The 22,779-nt window shown below is 41.5% G+C and overlaps 2 non-coding genes across 2 annotated transcripts; both read right to left on the bottom strand.

Moving 5' to 3' along the window:
- Positions 1–5,236: 5,236 nt before the first annotated feature.
- On the bottom strand, positions 5,237–5,309 carry TRNAF-GAA (transfer RNA phenylalanine (anticodon GAA)). Its single transcript has one exon. It is a non-coding gene; the product is annotated as a tRNA-Phe (tRNA).
- Positions 5,310–5,328: 19 nt separating this feature from the next.
- Positions 5,329–5,401, bottom strand: TRNAF-GAA (transfer RNA phenylalanine (anticodon GAA)). The gene has a single exon. It is a non-coding gene; the product is annotated as a tRNA-Phe (tRNA).
- Positions 5,402–22,779: the final 17,378 nt, after the last annotated feature.

Consider the following 22,779-nt stretch of genomic DNA (forward strand, 5'->3'; position numbering starts at 1 on the left):
ACTAACTAATAAAATCACAAATCTCTCCCTATCTCAGCAGAAACTCTCCATATACTGCCTGAGTCCGGAGCTGACTGTGCTGACTGATATACTTGCTTATACTTTTTCTTGGTTTGTTTCTATATAGTCTTATATGCATTGGGAGATCCCATACGGTATTATTTGAGATGGTGCCCGTTTACCCCATTGTGTTCTAGACTGATATAGACCTGATGATGCTGTGTGGCTAGCCAATCACTGTAATGCCACAACCAACATGGCTGCGGCATTACAGTGCATGGCAGACAATCGCTGCATGTTGATTAGCGCTATAAAGAGTGCCAAACATTCAGGGTGAGTAATCCTGGAAATGCTCGCCGAGCACCGCGAGTACAGCGATGCTCGGGCGAGTAACGAGCATTACCGAGTATGCTCGCTCATCATTAGTTTAAATGTGAACACTTCTTGGTGTCCATCTGCTGGATTGGGTATAGTGGAAGACCTGTCGGTCCCTATTATACTATCTATACTGTAGTGAAATTGATGCCACTTTTGTGGTGTTTGCCTCTATTTTTTGGAAATATGAACACTCCTGGTTGGTTGTCCATCTGCTGGATTGGGTGTATTGGAAGACCTGTCCGTCCCTATTATACTATCTATACTGTGATGAAATTTATGCCAATTTTGTGGTGTCTGCCAGTAATTTTTGGAAATGTGAACACTCCTGGTTAGAGGTCCATCTGCTGAATTGGGTTTAGTGGAATACCTATCGGTTCCTTTCATACTATTTCTACTCTCATGAAATTGGTGCCACTTTTGTGGTGTAAGGCCCTCATTTACTTAAATGTTAATACTCCTGGTTGGGTGTTCATCTGCTGGATTGGGTGTAGTGGAAGACCTATCGGTACCTATTATACCATCTATACTGTTGTGAAATTGATGCCATATTGGAATTGTCTGCCAATAATTTTGGGAAATGTGAACACTCCTGGTTGGGTCTCATTCATGCATGTTGCCTGTTGCAGTAGGCCTCCGAGACTGTCAGGCCTCCACTCCCCTGGGCTCAACTACCCGTGTTTATATGCTTAAATTTTTCTGACAATGGTAGTCTAGAAAATTGAAATTTGTGCCACCTGAGTGTGGCTCAGCATGAAAACAGGTAGAGGTGTTGCAAAGGATGCCTACACCTGTCCCTAACCCACCTCGTCTTACTGTGAGGTTCAATTGAAAGCTGTTAATGCTGTCCCAGATCCCGATACCTCATACTGTGTGGAGAACTATGAAGAGTGCAGTATACTGTATCGAGGACTATGAGGAGTACAGTAAACTGCATTGAGTACTATGGGGAGTGCAGTATACTGTATGGAGGACTGTGGGATGCATTATACTGTACGGAGGACTATGGGCAGTGCATTACACTGTATGGTGGACTATGGAGAGTGCAGTATACTGTATGGCATCATACTGTATTGGTACAATGAAATGGGAGTTTAGCGCTTCAGTAGGAGAAAAATGACTTTGCAAAGGTTGCAAAGTTGTGAGAAATGCTCTTCTGTGAACCTGCCGAATATTATAATTTTTTTTGGGGGGGGCTCAATTACAACTTCAGCTATGATTTCTATGTACGCCGCTGCACTCACTGTGATGAGTACTTTTGTGGTTTCTTTGTCAGAGCTGCTGCCAGACATGTCTGTAGCTTATCTGTTAGAAAGCCAAAAACAATCAACAGGCTAATATTGGTCATGCCAGATCCTGAGCTGCCCTGACATCATGTGGCGGTGAGAGTCTGTGGGCCTCCATACACATTAGACTTGTCAGCTAAATCCACATGGCTTTGCTCACGCTGGTCTATTGTGTATGAGTGCCTTAATTTGTAATGTTTTGTTATAAGTCAATATCACAGCAATGATAGTGGGTGCTTTTCTATTTTATTTTTTTTAACAGAGCATTCATTTGGATAGTATGTATGATTGGTGAGGGTCTGACCATTCAGTCCCACATTGATCCTTAGAACATGAGTCTCTTGCCCATTGTGTGAATGGAGTAGTAGTCCACAAACATGACCATCACTCCATTCACTTTCTATTAGAGTGATAGTCATGCATGCACATTATTGCTCCCGTAGTCTAATAGAAGTAAATAGATCTGTGACTATGCACTATTGGTCATGTCATGCAGGCACACAAAACTACTGCTCTCAGGAATGGTGAGGTTCCAATAGTCGGACCTGCAGCCATCTTGCATTTATTATCATCTATCCTGTGCATAAATGTTGGTTGAATATATATCATTTAACTGCTTGATGATTGTCATGGATACACAGTCAGGGAAGGCTCGCAGTTCCCACCACTTTGTCACAGATGACATCGGAGAGATCACCCAGATCTCATCACTGTCACTGTTTGCCAAGGGAATGTAACTACGCTGCCTCCAATCGCTAGGACTAGAGTTGAGCGAAACAGGTCGGTCAGATTCAAAGGTCGCCGACTTTCGCCAAAGTCGGGTTTCATGAAACGAAACCCGACCACAGTGTGAAGTTGGCCATGTGGTCGGCGACCCAAGCGTCAAAGTCGGGTTTCGCCGAATGCTTGCATGTGACTTTTTTCAGCCAATGAGAGAAGCGGAGCGTTGCGTAGCGGGATCATAGCTGGAGTGGGAGTGAGAGAGAGAGAGAGGGAGAGGGAGAGGGGGAGAGAGAAGAGGGAGAGAGAGATTTCGCCACCTCAGGGGTTAAAATTCATGCCAGGTGTGTTTACGGTCCCCCACTCACTGCCGACTTTTCTCCCCATTGACTTGCATTGGGTTTCGTGTTTCACGACCTTTCCCGACTTTTCCCTATAGTCGGCCGATTTCGTTCGACTCAACTTTTGAGAAAGTCGGGTTTCATGAAACCCGACTCGACCCTAAAAAAGGCAAAGTCACTCATCTCTAGTCATAGATAATTATGTAATTGGCTGATGAGTGATGGATAAGACCACGGCTGCTTCCACTACTAGGCCAGATAGTGGGTAACAGTGAGCGTATGGTGTATAGACACCTCTGATTCCAACGCATTGAAAATATATGATCACTGCCAGCTCCACAATCACAAAAGAACTACTAGCTGACACTACAAGTCTTATATACAGACCGACTGGACACCTGTTACAGGTAGTGTACAGTTTCAGGGGTACGGTTTAGAGAGCAAGAGGAACAGATCTATTAAATGTATATATTTAATCCAGAAGGATAGGCAGTGTTTATAAAAACATACAAGATTATACAAAATTGGAACAATTTTGTGGGAATAGCTATATGAATCCTAACATATAATATCACATAATAGTTTATTTTTATAGGTTATTTAGATTTTCCAGCTTGGCGTAATGTATAAAGTAAATAAATTAATATTAATATTGCAATTTGCAGGACTGAAAATACATACAATTTATTCTACTTTAGTTTACCCATAGTTTAGTTTCTTTTTTCACATCTCCTTATTACTGGAGTTATCAACTAACTTTTAGTATTTATTCATAAAATATTGATTTTGTAAATTTTAGATATTTTCATAGTTTTTTCTACTCTTCCTGTCTCTCTCTGCAAGAATTATATTATTATTGCTCCAATGACTGTTAGAAAAATAACTTTTACTTGTTTTCTTTTTGCTGACTATATATATTTCCTTATTAACAGTTTTTTGTTATAAGAATACTTATTAGTCATAACATTTTTGACATGCAGAAAACTGGAAGCTTTCCCTGCAAACTCTCCTAGGTCATTTTATGCAATTGCCCATTTACCAGGAGGACAATAAGGTCAGAAATTCTACGAGCACACTAGTGTGTACAAGTCACCTCCCTCATATCATTTAGCTGTTTATAACGATATTTGGAACTGAACTGCAGCATGTTGGAAGTACATGTTCATTTATTGTGTGCTTTTTCGAAAATGGTACTTCTTTAATACATTTTCTGGTCACTATATGTTGAGTGAACTCTATATGGCAGGATTATACAGCGCTATTTAATGGTGGATGGATGATCAATATCATGAATAGCAAGAAGAACAAACAGATCAATTTGGAAACCAATCAGGCAAGACATGTAAGGAAGCAGGGATAATAATAATAATAATAATAATTTTATTTCTATAGCACCGACATATTCTGCAGCACTTTACATTTCAGAGGGGACTTGTACAGATGATAGACATTACAGCATAACAATAATCACATAGATCAAAACAGATACCAAGAGGAATGAGGGCCCTGCTTGCAAGCTTACAATCTATGAGGAAAGAGGTAGACACGAAATGTGGGTGGTAACAGTTGCCTTCATTGTTCGGACCAGCCATAATGTTAAGTGTGTAACAGTACTGTCACAGAGGGCTAATAGATGCATCAGAGGGCTAATAGATGCATAAAGCATGTGGGAACATGATGCGGGGAACCTGGTTAAGGTGTAACTTCTGACTATGCCACACAGGGATAGTTAGGTTAATGTGTTGAGGTGGTAGGCCAGTCTGAATAAATGCATTTTTAGGGCACGCTTAAAATTGTAGGGATTGGTGACTATTCGTATTGACCTGGGAAGTGCATTCCAAAGAATTGGTGCAACACGTGTATAGTCTTGGAGACGGGAGTGGGAGGTTCTGATTATTGAGGATGATAACCTCAGGTCATCAGTAGAACGGAAGGCACGGGTGGGGTGGTAGACTGAGACGAGGGAGGAGATGTAGGGTGGTGCTGAGCCGTGGAGTGCTTTGTGGGTGAGGATAATAAGTTTGTACTGGATTCTGGAGTGGATAGGTAGCCAGTGTAATGTAATGACTGGCACAAGGTAGAGGCATCGATGTAATGATTGGCGAGGAATATGATCCTGGCTGCAGCATTGAAGACAGATTGAAGTTGGGAGAGTTTGGTAAGAGGTAGACCAATTAGAAGAGAGTTAGAGTAGTCCAGACGAGAATGAATAAGAGAAACAGTAAGAGATATTTTCATAGTTTTTTCTACTCTTCCTGTCTCTCTCTGCAAGAATTATATTATTATTGCTCCAATGACTGGCAGCAGATGGGGAGAGGGGAAGAGCAATGGGGATGTTGAAATCGCCCATGATGAGGGTGGGGATGTCACAGGAGAGAAAAGGATCACTAAGCTGTGGCTTGCTTACTTTGGGCACATCATATGCGAAAAGTGCAATCACTAAGGAAGGACATCATGGTCGGAAGAATATACCCTATGACTTGATACAATCATGATAATTACGGTGAAGGATGTTGCCGAAACCCGGGATCGAACCAGGGACCTTTAGATCTTCAGTCTAACGCTCTCCCAGCTGAGCTACTTCGGCCATGCAAGGGGAAGGATGTTGCCGAAAGCCGGGATTGAACCAGGGACCTTTAGATCTTCAGTCTAACGCTCTCCCAGCTGAGCTACTTCGGCTGGGAGAGCGTTAGACTGAAGATCTAAAGGTCCCGGGTTTCGGCAACATCCTTCCCCTTTACATGATAATTACAGTGAAGACCCTGGTAGACCTATCTAGACTTGCACATGATTGAACTTCCTACAGATAATTCATCCATCAAATCCTCATGGCTTAAAATCTTGATGGAGGCTGTTAAGTAAATAAATAAAATGTGAGATGAAAAACTTTTTTCAAAATCAGCAAGTTCCTTAGAAAATGAAAATTGCATAACAAAAGTTGGAAAAAATGACTTGCAATTCTGAAAATATAAGGCTCATGTACAAATCTGTCTACACCAGAACTGTCCATAAAATGTCACGTGAAATATGTGATGTATATAAATGCAGTTTTCTAATTTATTAAGCAATGTCAGTATACATTTCTTAAAAAAAAACTCAGAAAGGAATGAAACACATTTTTTAGTAGTATTGACTTGATTAATGTGCTTCATTTCCTAGTAGGACAGCTGCCATAAGGCACTCATATAAATTTATGACTTATACTAGAGATTTTATACCTCAATTTTTTTTTACACTATATAAGGTGTTTTAAGGATTTTTTTTCACCATACAAAATCTGAGAAAAAATTGCTGCGTTCTGTAGGATGTTCTATCTTGGCTCCGTCCTCAGTATGCAAATCTCTCTTCTGCCACAGACTGCTTTCTTCCTCTGCTGTATATGAGTTATTTCCACACATATTCAATGTTAGTGAATGGGTACACTCATATGAAAGATTTTTATAAATGGACTAACGGTCCTTTGTGAAAAACTCACAGCATGCACTAGGTTTCTTTGTGTTAGGATTAAACTCACCTATATATTTCAATGGCTTGCCAAAAAAAGAAACAGACCCAATCTATATGACATCTGTTTTTAACAGATCTTATGCAATAATTAGGTAGACAAAATAGACTGTTTATGCACACACTTACAACTATAATAGCAAGTAAGATGCAAAAAAAAATTACACTCACACATACACATATATATATATATATGTATATATATATATATATATATATAGTACCGTTCAAAAGTTTAGGGTCACTTAGAAATTTCCTAATTTTTGAAAGAATAGCACAGTTTTTCCAATGAAGCTAACATTAAATGATTCAGAAACACACTCTATACATTGTTAATGTGGTAAATGACTATTCTAGCTGCAAATGTCTGGTTTGTAATGCAATATCTTCATAGTTGTATAGAGGCCCATTTCCAACAACCATCACTCCAGTGTTCTTATGGTACTTTGTGTTTGCTAACTGTGTAAGAAAGTTAATGAATGGTTAGAATACCCTTGAAAACCCTTGTGCAAGTATGTTAGCACAGCTGAAAAGAGTTTGGCTGATTAGAGAAGCTATAAACCTGACCTTCCTTTAAGCTAATTGAGAATCTGGAGCATTACATTTGTTGGTTCCATTAAACTCTCAAAATGGCCAGAAAAAAAGAACTTTCATGTGAAACTCATCAGTCTATTCTTGTTTTAGAAATGAAGGCTATTCCATGCGAGAAAATGCCAAGAAACTGAAGATTTCCTACAGCAGTGTGTACTACTCCCTTCAGAGAATGGCACAAACAGGCTCTAACCAGAGTAGAAAGAGAAGTGGGAGGCCCCGCTGTACAACTGAGCAACAAGACAAGTGCATTAGAGTCTGTAGTTTGAGAAATTGGTGCCTCACAGGTCCTCAACTGGCAGCTTCATTAAATAGTACATGAAAAACACCAGTGTCAACGTCTACAGTGAAGAGGCGACTCTGGGATGTTGGCCTTCAGTCATATCTGAGACTGGATAATAAAAGGAAAAGATTAATATGGGCAAAAGAACACAGACATTGGACAGAGGAAGATTGGAAAAAAGTGTTGTGGACAGACAAATCCAAGTTTGAGGTGTTAAGATCTCACAGAAGAACATTTGTGAGATGCAGAACAACTGAAAAGATGCTGGAAGAGTGCTTGGTGCCATCTGTCAAGCATGGTGAAGGTAATGTGATAGTCTGGTGTTGCTTTGGTGCTGGTAAAGTGGGAAATTTGTACAAGGTAAAATGGATTTTGAATAAGGAAGACTATCACTCCATTTTGTAGAGCCATGCCATACCCTGTGGACAGTGCTTTATTGGAGCCAATTTCATTCTACAACAGGACAATGACCCAAAGCACACCTCCAAATTATGCAAGAACTATTTAGGGAAGAAGCAGGCAGCTGGTATTCTATCTGTAATGAAGTGGCCAGCGCAGTCACCCGATCTCAACCCATTGAGCTGTTGTGGGAACAGCTTGACTGTATGATACGCAAAAAATGCCCATCAAGCCAAACCAACTTGTGGGAGGGGCTTATGGAAGCATGGGATGAAGTTTCTCTAGATTATCTCAGCAAATTAACTGCTAGAATGCTCAAGGTCTGCAATGCTGTAATTGCTGCAAAGGGAGCATTCTTTGACGAAAGCAAAGTTTGAAGGATAAAATTATTATTTCAAATAAAAATCTTTTTTTCAAACCTTGTCAATGTGTGGACCAGATTTTCAATTAATTTGGCAACGCATTTGATTAATAAAAGTATGAGTTTTCATGGAAAACACAAAATTGTCTGGGTGACCCCAAACTTTTGAACGGTAGTGTATAAATATATATATACACTGAGTATATGTATCTCACCACTTTCTCTTTATGAGGGTAAGATAAATACCATTCACAGGCCTCATATGCCAAAATCTCCATAAGTTATCCTTGATTTTTCACCTACAATCCACATAGGTAAATCCTTATATTCCACGAAACCGTTCAAACCAATATGTAAGGGCAAAACTAAAAAAGGAGGGGCAAGAGCAAGCAGACAGGAAACCAATCTTTCCAAATTTGCATGAGGATTCCTCATTTAACATAAACTAGCACTTTCTTTTTATGGCTGACCACACCTACAATATATACCCTCAATTTCAGGAAAATACATCTGAAATCCATTCTAACCTCCATGCAAGGGATGAACTCTACAGTGTTCACTCTGCCAATCAAGTTGTGTTTTGTATTATAATTAAAGTAGTCTACAGTATGCAAATTAGAATAACAGAAAACATATAATTAAAAACAAACATAAAATTCATTCATAGGGGCATCAACGCATTTTGGGGGTTCTTCCTTCATCAAGACACCTCCTTACACTCACCCAAATTTAGGCCACCAACAGGGATATCTAGTATCAACTTATTACCCTCTTCATATTGAGAATTGGGGTTGTGAGATTCGAAGTCACACTATAATTGATATTTGAACAAACTTTTAGCTGTCAGTGATCTAAGGCTACTTTCAGATTTGCATTCAGAGGCGTAGTGCAGGGCCACGCTAAGCTCCGCCCCTGGCCATGCCTCCTCTCGTCAGCTCCTCCTCTGATCACATGATACTGCATGCGATCAGCATACCCTATAGTTAGCGTTGGGTACAGGTGAGCGTTGGCACAGGACAGTTGTGGGGGGCGTGCACAGAAGCGGGGAAGCGCCGGTGAGTATCGGCTGGTGTAACACATGCCCATGACTTGTGGAGCCCAGAGTGTCGCTTCCAGCTTCCTTTGTGTGACGTGTGTGGGTCACGGTTGCCATAGCGGCGGCTTGATAACCCTGCATGTCACGTTGGAGGCCTGGGGCGACGTCATCTCCAGCGCACCAGTCATGTGCGCATGCACCGCATACGATGTCCAGCGATCCTTATTGGCCATGTGCGCATGACTACGGCATGTGTGACCTGGGCAGAGCTTAGCGGCGGCCCTGCGCTGCGCCTCCGAACGCAAATCTGAAAGTAGTCTAAGCTGTATGGAGAATCTGGTGAAAGGTAATCTGCTTATATGGTCATGTTAGTCTCTAAAAGATAATAGCATCCACACATTTACTTATCCAATCTATTGCTCTCTGACTGAAACAAAAAAATCTATGTTTTAGTTCATATGAAAATGACACTTAAGTATCAAAGCACTTAAGCCTTTGTGTTCCTGACTCTATTCTCCATTAAGCTCCATCTTCCTTTGCTTGATTGATAGCTCACTGACTGTGTAGTCAAGCCAGTGAGCTGTCAATCAATCAGAGGAAAGTGCTGCAAGGTGGGAAATAGAGCAAGGGAGCAAGAGGCTTAGAAAGTGCCCTGATCCTACCCAGTGCACTTAAAGCTCATTTGCAAATTAATTAAAACAGTGATTTTTCAGTTACCAAACAAAAGGTTGCATCAGGGTAGGTATGGATGACATCTTTCAGAGAGCTACATAATCATATAATCAGTTTTGAGGAGGCAGATCATTCTGAGAGATTCCTTTTTAAAATATATATACCAATTTGGATAAATTGACAAAAGTAAGACAAACTTCCTCTAAGGCCTTGGTGGCTAAATGAATTCTAAAGCTCACATTAGGAGTTTTTGCAGCATTTTTTTAATGTGCATTTTATGCAGATTTTTAGCTGCATTTTACAGTACCAGCAAAGTCTATGAGGTTTCGTAAATCTCATGCACATAGCTTGTTTTTTTTTACATCAGGATTTTTGTCCTTTGCATGTTTTTTTGCATAATGGAGCATGTAACTTCTTTCACTGTTTTTCAGCATTTTTTCTGTCTTTTTTACCCATTCAAATAAATGGGTGGTGACAAAATGCTGAAAAAAGCACATAAAAATGCACACATCAAATTTTGCTGTGTTTTTTGTGCCAAAACCCGATTCTATAGAATAGGACTTTTTTTCAACACTAAACTAAACAGTATGCACAAGAGACAAATCTAGCATGCCAAAACCGCAGCAAAAAATGCACAAAAATACAGCAAAAAATGCAAGAAAAAACAAGGAAAACATGCTGACACAACACCTAGTGTGAACTTACCCTAAAAGTCTTCCTCTTGCTTGCAATAATTTCAATGAAAGTACATTTTCAGGAAATCTACTGTTATAAATAAAATTTCCTATGCTAATAATCTAGCTTTGATGCGCAAATATCAAACATATTTTAGCTAGTTTATTATCAAATTATTTCTACAGGTAAAGGAAGTCATTCCAAATAGCAAATAAATATGATATATTTCAAATATGACTTTAAGATATCTGTTTCTGGGATTATATAACTGAACCAATCGGCAATAACATTAAACCCATATACCTATATTGTGTAGGTACACCCTTTGCCCCCAAAACTGCTTTGAATTATAAAGACATGGACTTTACAAGACCTTTGAAGGTTACCTGTATTATCCAGCACCAAGATGTTAACATCAGATTGTTTTAAAATCTTGTATGTAGCGTGATTAGGCCTGTATGGATCAGACTTATTTTTCAGCTCAGCCTATAGGTGCTCAATGGGACTGGAATCTTGGGAATTTAGAGTCCAAGTCCAAATTTTGAACTATTTGTCATGTTGCTGAAACCATTCCAGAGAATTTTTTCACAGAGTGTATTAAGAGCCCAATTTAATTAAGTAATAGCACTGCCATGAAGAGGCTTAACTGGTCTGCAACAAAATAACATCAATGTGAATGCCTGGACCCTAAGATTCCCAGCAGAACATTACCCAAACCATTACCCTGCTCCATCCATTCTGATGTTCAGATGCCCTTTGTGGACACTTTTGGCAATGAAATGGGGCATTTTGTATAACAATGCAATGTGCTATCTCTCTTTTTTTTTATAACAGCCAACAATAGCCTTTTATACAAATTATGATACTTTAATGAGATTGAATGAGACTGGATAGTTGCTCCTCACATACAACAATGATAGTTTATTGTCCTCAGAACCACTCTTCATAGGTGGCAATCACTGCATTACATGAATAGCCAGAAGATCTGCTGTCTTATATATTATCTGACCCAATATTTTAGCCATCATAGTTTTGCCCTTGTCAAAGTCACTAAGATTCTTATACTTGCCCATTTCTTCTGCTTTGAAAAAATCTTAACAAATTAATTGTTCACTTGCTGCCCAATGTATCCCACTTCATTATAGGTGCTATGTTAATGAGAAAATCAATGTTCTTCATTCCATCTGATTTTAATGCTACGGATGATCAGTAAGTACTTGCAGGATTTATTGCATAATGTATTTTTTACAGGAACATTCATTTCTATATTTTCTGTGTAGCAGTAGAGTTAAGTGATAAAATTCTAGCTTCTTTCAACCACCATAAGAGGGCTTTACTGCATACAGATATAAGCAACATCTATTGAACTCTCTATGTAATTACGTATTTATTCCCCGAGTAACGCAGCAATGGCTATTGCAGTTGCCAATTTTTAGCCTTTAGATTTAACTCTACGAGAGGCTATGAGGCAATATGATTGATTTAAAGCTCATACTAATTGTACTAGCATTTTGACTGTTAATAAGAAACTTTAGAAATGCATATCTTGGGCTTAAAATTGTGGTCCATTCAAAAAATTTATCACAAATTGGTATGTTGTATACACGTAAACCTGTCTCTGTCTATTTCTAATTACAGCTAAGAAAGTTAGGCATAATAATGCAAGAGCATCGATTAGACAACAACTTAATTTGTACAAAGAAGATTGTGAAACTGATGATCAATTACAAAAAGACAGGTTAATAAATGATTATAAAAAAAACAATTATACCATAATTAAGCACTTGTCCTATATTGCTTTTTTTTCTCATTTTGCATTGTTGCTGAGGTTTATTTTTTATTTTTCATTGCTTTTATTTTCATATCATTTAAAACTTAATTATATTAAAAAGCCCATTTAAAAAGACCTGGACAGAGAAATAATTAAAACAAAGAGCAGCTTTAACCTAAAGAGGTCTTTAAATTAAATAGATTCTTTAAAAAGTCAAGTCTCCAAGGGAAAGACTCACAGCCAATGTTTTTTTAGAGCTCTATAATAGATTTTAGCAGGTTGTTCCCATTGGACTCAACGATTAATTTATTTCACGCAGTTAAGAATTTAGTTTCTTACCATTCATTGACCACAGGTTCTTGTGTTGTCAATAGGAGAGTGACTTATCTTTCTATTAAAATTTAAACTAATAAATACTTCTTGCACCAAAATCAACTGTCTGGGGAAAGTCTAGGGACCCCCCCCATATACATTAGATGGCCAACGTGTCCCTCTGAAATTGCCAGATTCAGACAACCTTTGCCTAATGTATATGTTATCCTGGGGCGATGATCACTTGAGGTAGGTGTTCAACCTTTGATGTCGAGAGGACACATACACAGCTGAAAATGGTGTTGAGACCATCATTTTTGTCTGAATTAACATATTCATACATGTTTGGGTGATCTGAGAGTGCAGCGTAATGGAAAGAGCTTTCATATAAGAGATATTTCAGCTGTCTGTCTATAGGTGGTCATGCTAGTCTTTCTAGTATTTCTGAAATCTGTTACTCAATTAATATTCTTAGAATAGCTTATTATACAAATAGCAAACTGCTAAATTGACAGTTTTGAAGGTGATATCACAACTGTTATGGAAGATGTCAACTATCACACTGTCAGTTGTGTCTCAGCCTCTACTAGGAATGGAACAATACTTTAAATAGATACAGTCATGATTCATTTTCATTGTTACTAATTCACAAGCTTTACATGATATAGAATATAGATATCATGCACAGGCAATGGAAAAAGATTAGTGTTGAGCGAATTTGTTCGAAAACCTTTATGTGTGCACATTGCAGCTAGCCAATCAGGGCGCAGGAGACACCCACAATGTCCTGACACAACGGCTTGTGTAATTGGCTGCTCGAATTACTTGTCTCTCTCCATAAAAATAGTGGACATCTTGTTTTAGTGCCATTTTGACACTGTAAGAGAGGCTGCTCCTGAAGCTGCCACTGTTAACAGCAAGATTTCAGCTAGTTAGTTAGGCTGTTCTATATCAGGCAGATATCAGTCAGATAGTGTAGCTAGATAGTGTCCAGTTTGGCTGTAAAATTTACCTTCTGAAATGTTTTCTTTTTTTTTGGGGGGGACATTACTGAGGTTTATAGACAAAAACAAGCAGAGCACAAGTGTGTTGGGCACTGCTTCTATTGTGCTCCATGCACAAGTATAGCATTCTAAATAATATTTTTTCAGTAGCAAAATATTACAAAGCCTGCTGTATCCCACATTTTAGCTAGTGATCTAGGTGGTTGTATATCAGTCAGATACTGTAGGTAGCTAAATTTATCTTCCAGCACTTTTTTTCCTTTTTGGCCATACGGAGGTGTACAAATCCACCACGGCACGTGTTGTGCACTGCTTTTATTGTGATCGATGCACGAGTATAGCATTCTAATACACATACTGTGGCTAGTGAAAAAATATTAAACAGCCTGCTGTATTCCACCTTGTCATTTAGTGCTGTGGTGATATAAAACTGTCTGCACACAAAAAAATTAGTTACAATTTTTTCTGTTGCTAAATGTGAAACAGTCTGCTGTATCCCGCGTTGTCATTTTGTGACAGTGATATGAATCTGTCTGAAGACCTAAGGTACCTTAAAAAAATTAATTTATCAGTTGCAAAAAGTTAGACAACCCGCCATATCACACTTTGTCATTTGTTTGGGTTGAAATTAAGCTGTAGAGGCCTGATCCAGAGGCCACAAAAAATTCTTCTGTTATTAACATCATACAGGAAGGGACATGACTTTAAAAATAGTTTGTAGCATCTAGTGAGTTATAGAGGCCTGATCCATAGGCCACAAACAAATTCTTCTGTTATTAACGTCATACAGTAGGGGACCTGACTTTAAAAGTAATTTGTAGCATCTAGTGTGTTATAGTGGCCCAATCTTTGGGCCAAAAAAAATTATTCCGTTGTTAACAGCATACAGTAAGGCCTCTTTCACACATCCGGTGTCAGGGGTCCGGCGGCATGCGGTGAAAAGCCGGGCCACCGGATTCGGCCTGCAATGGTGACACCGGATGTACATGCGGCGCCTGATGCGGCTTGGAGGACATTTAAAGGAGCCGCAGCACAGGGGAACGAGAGAGCCAGCTGGAGAGAGATCGGGAGACGAGAGAGCAGCCAGAGACAGCGGGGGATGAGAGAGGAGCCAAAGAGAGAGCGGGGGACGAGAGAGCAGCCAGAGAGACAGCGGGAGATGAGAGAGCAGCCAAAGAGAGAGCAGGGGACGAGAGAGCAGCCAGAGAGACAGCGGGGGATGAGAGAGTAGCCAAAGAGAGAGCGGGGGACGAGAGAGCAGCCAGAGAGACAGCGGGGGGACAAGAGAGCCAGCCAGAGAGACAGCGGGGGGACAAGAGAGCCAGCCAAAGAAAGGTATGGAGAGGGAGAGAGAGAAGGGGAGGGGGAGAGAGAGAGATGCGCGCCAGGCACTTGTGGGGTTAAAACTCACAGTGTCCGGGAATGTGCTGTTGAAAAAGCCGGTCCGGCGCTGCAAAAAAACGTTGCAGCCAACGTTTTTTTGCAGACGCCGGACGGCGCATGTTTGCCGTATCTGGCAAAACCCGGAGGCGCCGCATGTCCATCCGGCACGATGCGACGATCATTACATTCTGTGTGAAAAAAACGGATTCAATTCCGGATACGGTTTTCACAATTTTCGCCGCATCGTGCCGGATTTAAAAAAACGGATGTGTGAAAGAAGCCTAAGGGACTTAATTTTAAAAATTGTTTATAGCACCTAGTGTGTTATAGAGGCCTGATACTTTGTGCAAAAAAAATTCTCCTGTTATTAACGTTATACAGTAAGGGACCTGTCTTTAAAATTGTAGCATAACTTCTTTGTCATACACGCCTCATCCATACTCAAACAATTATTTTTTCTGTGACTAACACGATACAGCATGCCATATTTCAACTTTGAATTTACTGTTGCTGAAATTCAGCTGTTTGCAGAGGTGGTGCAGAGTTTAAAATCTAATATTTGGTTGTTAATACTGTGCTCCTACCACATTATCTGAGCAACATGACTGGGAAAAAGCAAGGCTGTGGAGGAAGGGGAATTACGTTTGGTGTTCAAGGTGTACTTGGGGTAGGTGGTCATATTTATGAAAGCAGTAGTGAATCAACTTATGTTTCTGGACAGGCTACACTGTTACCTTTCTTTGGCAGATGCACAGGGTTATGACTTGTTGATGATACCCAGAAAGAGCACGTACTCGAGTGGATGGCAAGTGCAGCTTCAAGTGGCCTCTCCTCATCTTCCTCCACCTCAACATCACACCAAGAATAGTCCACAGATGTGGCACCCAAATACCCCTTGCTTCTCCCCACATCCCAACTATCCAACCATTCAACTGACTTTACTGAACCACAGATGTGTGAGTCTGAAGAGCTGTTCACACATTCTTTATTTTTTTAGTATAGTGCTAACGTATTCCGCACAGTTTACTGTTTGCACACATTATCATCACTGTCCCCAATGGGGCTCACAATCTAAATTCCCTATCAGTATGTCTTCTATGCCATGTTCATCAGAAGTGTACTCAAAAGCTTCATAGAGTCTAGAGGAGGAAATCTGCACTGATGCCCAAAATGTTTTTAGCTTGGATACGGGGCAGGAAGACATACGGTCTGAACAGCATCTTGACCCTTGTCATCAGACGTTAACCCCTGGGTGGAGGTGATCCTGATGAGAATCAGATATCTGAGGCTCACATGGACTGTACTGTGCTGTCAGGGCAAGAAGAGGAGGAAGGTGACTCCAATGGCAAGGAATGTTATAATACAGAGGATGATGATGAGGTGTTAGTTCCCAGTTTTCGTGAACATAGAGTCACACAGCTGAGTAGGTGATCTGAGGAGGAAGGCGAGGAGGTTATGTTGTGCTGTCCATCGCCGACACATAGTGATGCAGCCACGACAAGTGATGCATCCTCAACCACAACTGTGTCTCTGGCCAGCAGCATCTGCGGGTCTACCGCTCGCAAGGGTGGCAAGTGTTTCCTAGCCTGGGCCTTTTTAGAAACTGCAAAGGATGAGCCAACTGACATAATCTGCCAACTTTGCAAAAAAACTGAGTCGAGGTAAAAAGTGCAATAATTTGACTACTACATGGATGAACCTTCACTTATGCAAGCAACATGCTTTAGTGTGGGAATCCCAGTGCGCAAAAATGCAGACCAGCGGACCTCAACAACCATCAGCCACCCCATCAATTGCACCTGCTGCATCTTCCTCCTCCTCTGTTACTGTGCCAACTATTGAGATGCAGGCCTTTGACCGCAGAATGTCGAGTTCTTAACCCGATCAAGTCATACTGACTGAGAGGCCACCTTCAGCTGTAACGGAAGAAGACATACCTGCTGTTTTTGACTGATCTCAGAGAATAAGTTTCTCAATCCACAGTAACATCTCCGCCTGCACCTCTCTCATGGTCCAGCAGTTTGCCAGTTCACTGTACTCTGCTCACATCACTGCAGCCAGCCCACGGTTCTGCAATTGTGGTCACAGAAAAGATTCTTTTCTCCTACGCATGACAAATCTAAGAGGTTGAACTCCACCATCTCCAATTTCTGGCCATGGGAATGCTGCCTTTCCGCCTGGTGGATACAGACGGCTTCTGAAAGCTGATGGCTGTAACAGTCCCTTAGTACCAATTACCTTGTCGTCTTTACTTTTCTAAGAAAGCTGTGCCTGCGCTACACCAGCATGTCACAGACAACATCACCCATTCCTTGAAAAAATCTCTGTCTGTCAGGGTGCATTTCACCACAGACACTTGGACAAGTAAACATGGCCAAGGGTGATACATCTCGCTGACTGTGCACTGGGTGACTCAGGTGGCTGTGGGAGAGGCGCTGCTTCACAAGTCTTGGAATTCCCAAGGCTTGCAGGACAAACCTCTACATTTAACACTTCCTCCACTGCTTTTGCCTCCTCTATTTCCTCTAGGGCCTCCACTTGCACCCTCAACCTCAGCCTTCATGAGACACTTGTTCCAACAGTGCAGAGCGAACCTCCACCACCTCTGTACTGTGCAGCCAGGGCTCACCGCAATCAGGCAGTCTTAAAATTTATATGCCTTTGAGATCGCAGTCATACTGCTGAATAGTTGTAGACAGCTCTCCAGGCTGAACGTGATCAATGGCTGTCTCCACTGAACTCCAGGGAAGGTTGTGGAAGGTGAGGCAAGCTCACACACATGCCTTACATGGCTCACATCCTCAACCTGGTGGTACAGCCTGGGTGAGCTGCTCCAGAAAGCACGTAAGCTGTGTGCTCATTTTCAACGTTTGCACCCCTCTGCTGATTGACTTGCATCGATACAGAGGTCTTTGTCCATACCAATTAACAGATTAATATGCAATGTCCCGACACAGTGAAATTCCACTCTGAACATGTTGCAGAGATTGAGGCAGCAGCAACAAGCCCTGACGCAGTATGTCATGTCATATAGCCTGGGCTAATGCATTAGGGACGTGGAGCATATCACGTTTACAGAGTGGGCACAGAATAAGGACCTCTGCATCCTTCTGCACAGTTTTTAAATGTCTACTAAGATGGTTAGCTCTGATGACACCATCATCAGCATCACTATTCTGGTCATCTATATGCTGGAGCAGACTTTGAATGGCCTAAGGGAGGAGATATGGTCCCTGAAGAAGAAGAAGAGGAGGAAGCAGACAAAGCTGCGGAAGGGATAACATTGTTTCAAGTTCAAGATTGTCATCACAAGGGAGGGGGATTACTGCGATTGAGGGGGGTTGGTAATAACAGACAAACTGTTATCAACGGTGCAAGATCAGAGGAACAAATGGAGGAAGAAGAGCCACCAACTCAGCATGGGCTTGGACCTAATGGTAGAACCCGACATATGAGTGTAACATGATCCCCGCATAGTTATGATTGCCAATAATGCTGACTACTGGGTTGCCACATTATTAGATCCACATTAGAAAACCAAATTTTGCCAGATGATTCCCACCCTAGAAAGGGACCCGCGAATGCTGAAGTATCAAAACAAGCTTTAATACAACCTTAAGAGAGCTTTTCCCCAAGACAGTAGTGAAGCACATAGTTCGAATCACAGCTGTAGACTTCCAACCTCCGGCCCATCAATTTGTCAATGCCAAAACATTAGGAGCAGCAGTTGTGGAAGTGGAAAAAGCAGTTTCTGTGAGTCCTTTTTTTTAGACCAACTTGTGCCCCAGCGCAACAGAGTCCAAGTCTTACACGTGGTGAACGAATGGAGAGGATGGTGCAGGAGTATCTAGAACTAAATATCAATACCATTAGGGAGGGTTGGACCCTTTCACATTTTTGTCTTCCAAAATGGAGGAGTGGCCTTAGCTCTTCTCACTTGCCTTGGAGGTTTTATCGTGCCTGGCATGATATTGCATTTTTTAGTGTGATGCATTAATATCAAGTTACTGCAAGTTATTTCTTTAGAGTCACTTCTGTGGCTGCTGCTGCTAATGTTAACACAAGTTTGTGGAAATGAGAACATGCATGGTTGGTTTACATCTGCTGGGTTAGCCGTAGTGGAAGATGTGTCAGTCTTATTTATACTCTTTCTATTCTTGTGACAGTTATTCCATTTCTGTAGTGTCATGCTCTCATTTATTAAAATGTTAACACTCCTGGTTTGGTGTCCATCTGCTGGATTGGATGTAGTGGAAAAACTGTCCGTCCCTATTAGACTATTTCTACTGTGGTGAAATTGATGCCACTTCTGTGGTGTAAGGCCCTCATTTCCTTAAATGTGAATACTCCTTGTAGGGTGTCCATCTGCTGGAGTGGGTGTAGTGAAAGACCTGTCGGTCCCTATTATACTATTTCTACTGTGGCAAAATTTATGCTACTTTGGTGGTGTCTGCCAATAATTTTTGAAAGCGTGAACACTCCTGGTTGGGTGTTCATCTGCTGGATTGGTTGTAATGAGAGACCTGTCGGTCCATATTATACTATTTCTACTGTGGTGAAATTGATACCACTTTGGTGGTGTAAGGCACTCATTTCTTTAAATGTGACCACTCCTTGTAGGGTGTCCATCTGCTGGATTGGGTGTAGTGAAAGACCTGTCGGTCCCTATTAGACTATTTCTACTGTGGTGAAATTGATGCCACTTCTGTCGTGTCTGCCAATAATTTTTGGAAATGGGAACACTAATGGTTGGGTGTCCATCTGCTGGATTGGGTATAGAGAAAGACATGTCAGTCCTTATTATTGTATTTCTACTGTGGTGAAATTGGTGCCACCTTGGTGGTGTCTGAGCATAACTTTTTGGAAATGTGAACACTAGAGTTGAGCGATACCGTCCGATACTTCAAAGTATCGGATCGGAATGGATCGGCCGATCTTTAAAAAAAGTATCGGTATCGCCGATTCCGATACCGGAAGTCCCATTCAAGTCTATGGGACTTCCGGTATCGGAATAAGAAAAACCCTGTTTTTGCCTTGTACAGCCTCTCTGGGGTCTGTACGGGCCTTTCGGGGGGCTGTGCCGGCCTGCCAGGGGGTCTGTGCAGGCTCCGGTGGTCTGTGCCGGCCTGCCGGGGGGCTGTGCCGGCCTGCCGGTGGTCTGTGCAGGCTCCGGTGGGCTGTGCCGGCCTGCCGGGGGGCTGTGCCGGCCTGCCGGTGGTCTGTGCAGGCTCCGGGGGGCTGTGCCGGCCTGCCGGGGGGCTGTGCCGGCCTGCCGGTGGTCTGTGCAGGCTTCGGGGGTCTGTGCAGGCATCGTCCGATGGGACTACAAGTCCCATCGGGCGATGCCTGCTACCATGACAGTGATTGACACATTAGCCAATGATGGGACAGTAGTAGTCCCATCATCCGGCTAATGTGTTAAATGTTAAAAAAAAAAAAAAAAAAAAAAAAAAAAATACTACATACATACTACATGCATGCTACATACATACTACATGCATGCTACATACATACTACATGCTACATACATACTACATGCTACATACATACTACATGCTACATACATACTACATATATACTACATGCATGCTACATACATACTACATGCTACATACATACTACATATTTACTACATACATACTACATACATGCTACATACATGCTACATACATACTGCATGCTACATACATACTACATACATACTGCATGCTACATACATACTACATACATACTACATGCATGCTACATGCATGCTACATACATACTGCATGCTACATACATACTACATACATACTACATACATACTACATGCATGCTACATGCATGCTACATGCATGCTACATACATACTACATGCTACATACATACCACATACATACTACATACATACTACATGCATACTACATACATACTACATACATACTACATGCATGCTACATACATACTACATGCATGCTACATGCATGCTACATACATACTACATGCTACATACATACCACATACATACTACATACATACTACACACATACTACATGCTACATACATACTACATATATACTACATGCATGCTACATACATACTACATGCTACATACATACCACATACATACTACATACATGCTACATACATACTACATATATACTACATGCATGCTACATACATACTGCATGCTACATGCATGCTACATACATACTACATACATACTACATGCTACATACATACCACATATATACTACATACATACAATACATTCATACAATACATACATAGACATACAGTACATATAACATAGAGTAATATACTTACCAATACTTGTCACATTGTTCCCCGAAGCCATTGTCTTTTCCGGAATAAATATTAACATAACAAACCACAAAAATACTCACCCACGATCCGAAGCAGTCCACGAGTGTGTCCCACGACGATCTTGGGTAGAGAACGGCAGCATCAGATGATGCTGCCGTTCTCTACGGGCTGCAGGAATCCAATGACGGAAGGTAGGTATCCTTCCGCACTGTATTCCTCCGCCACTTAAAAAAAAAAAAGTCCCTAGTCTCACTTTATGCCATTGCTGCGTGGGAAATTCATACTATGTATGTAGTATGTATGTAGCATGCATGTAGCATGCAGTATGTATGTAGCATGCATGTAGTATATATGTAGTATGTATGTAGCATGTAGTATGTATGTAGTATGTATGTGGTATGTATGTAGCATGTAGTATGTATGTAGCATGCATGTAGCATGCATGTAGTATGTATGTAGCATGCATGTAGTATGTATGTAGCATGCATGTAGTATGTATGTAGTATGTATGTAGCATGCATGTAGTATGTATGTAGTATGTATGTAGTATGTATGTAGCATGTAGCATGTATGTAGTATGTATGTGGTATGTATGTAGCATGTAGTATGTATGTAGCATGCATGTAGTATATATGTAGTATGTATGTAGTATGTATGTAGTATGTATGTGGTGTGTATGTAGCATGTAGTATGTATGTAGCATGCATGTAGCATGCATGTAGTATGTATGTAGCATGCATGTAGTATATATGTAGTATGTATGTAGCATGTAGTATGTATGTAGTATGTATGTGGTATGTATGTAGCATGTAGTATGTATGTAGCATGCATGTAGCATGCATGTAGTATGTATGTAGCATGCATGTAGTATGTATGTATGTAGTATGTATGTAGCATGCATGTAGTATGTATGTAGCATGCAGTATGTATGTAGCATGTATGTAGTATATATGTAGTATGTATGTAGCATGTAGTATGTATGTAGCATGCATGTAGTATATATGTAGTATGTATGTAGCATGTAGTATGTATGTAGCATGCATGTAGTATATATGTAGTATGTATGTAGCATGTAGTATGTATGTAGCATGCATGTAGTATATATGTAGTATGTATGTAGCATGTAGTATGTATGTAGTATTTTTTTTTTTTTTTTTTAACATTTAACACATTAGCCGGATGATGGGACTACTACTGTCCCATCATTGGCTAATGTGTCAATCACTGTCATGGTAGCAGGCATCGCCCGATGGGACTTGTAGTCCCATCGGACGATGCTTGCACAGACCCCCGGACATCAGCACAGCCCCCCGGCAGGCCGGCACAGCCCCCCGGCAGGCCGGCACAGCCCCCCGGCAGGCCGGTACAGACCCCCACAGGGTGCACAGACCACCGGCAGGCCGGCACAGCCCCCCGGCAGGCCGGTACAGACCCCCACAGGGTGCACAGACCACCGGCAGGCCGGCACAGCCCCCCGGCAGGCCGGTACAGACCCCCACAGGGTGCACAGACCACCGGCAGGCCGGCACAGCCCCCCGGCAGGCCGGTACCGACCCCGGGCAGTCCACACAGCCCCCCGGCAGGCCGGCAGAGACCCCCGGAAGGCCCGAAATGACGGCGCATCATGATGCGCACACACCGCGCATCATGATGACGTCAGGCCGTCAATCAACTTTGAACTTCCGATTCCGATGCCGAATTCCGATATTGAAAAAATATCGGAAGTCGGTATCGGAATTCCGATACAGCAAGTATCGGCCG

This window comes from Dendrobates tinctorius, unplaced genomic scaffold (genome assembly GCF_039654945.1).
Source record: "Dendrobates tinctorius isolate UK_male_01 unplaced genomic scaffold, ASM3965494v1 ptg000243l, whole genome shotgun sequence".
In the NCBI taxonomy this organism is placed as follows: Eukaryota; Metazoa; Chordata; class Amphibia; order Anura; family Dendrobatidae; genus Dendrobates; species Dendrobates tinctorius.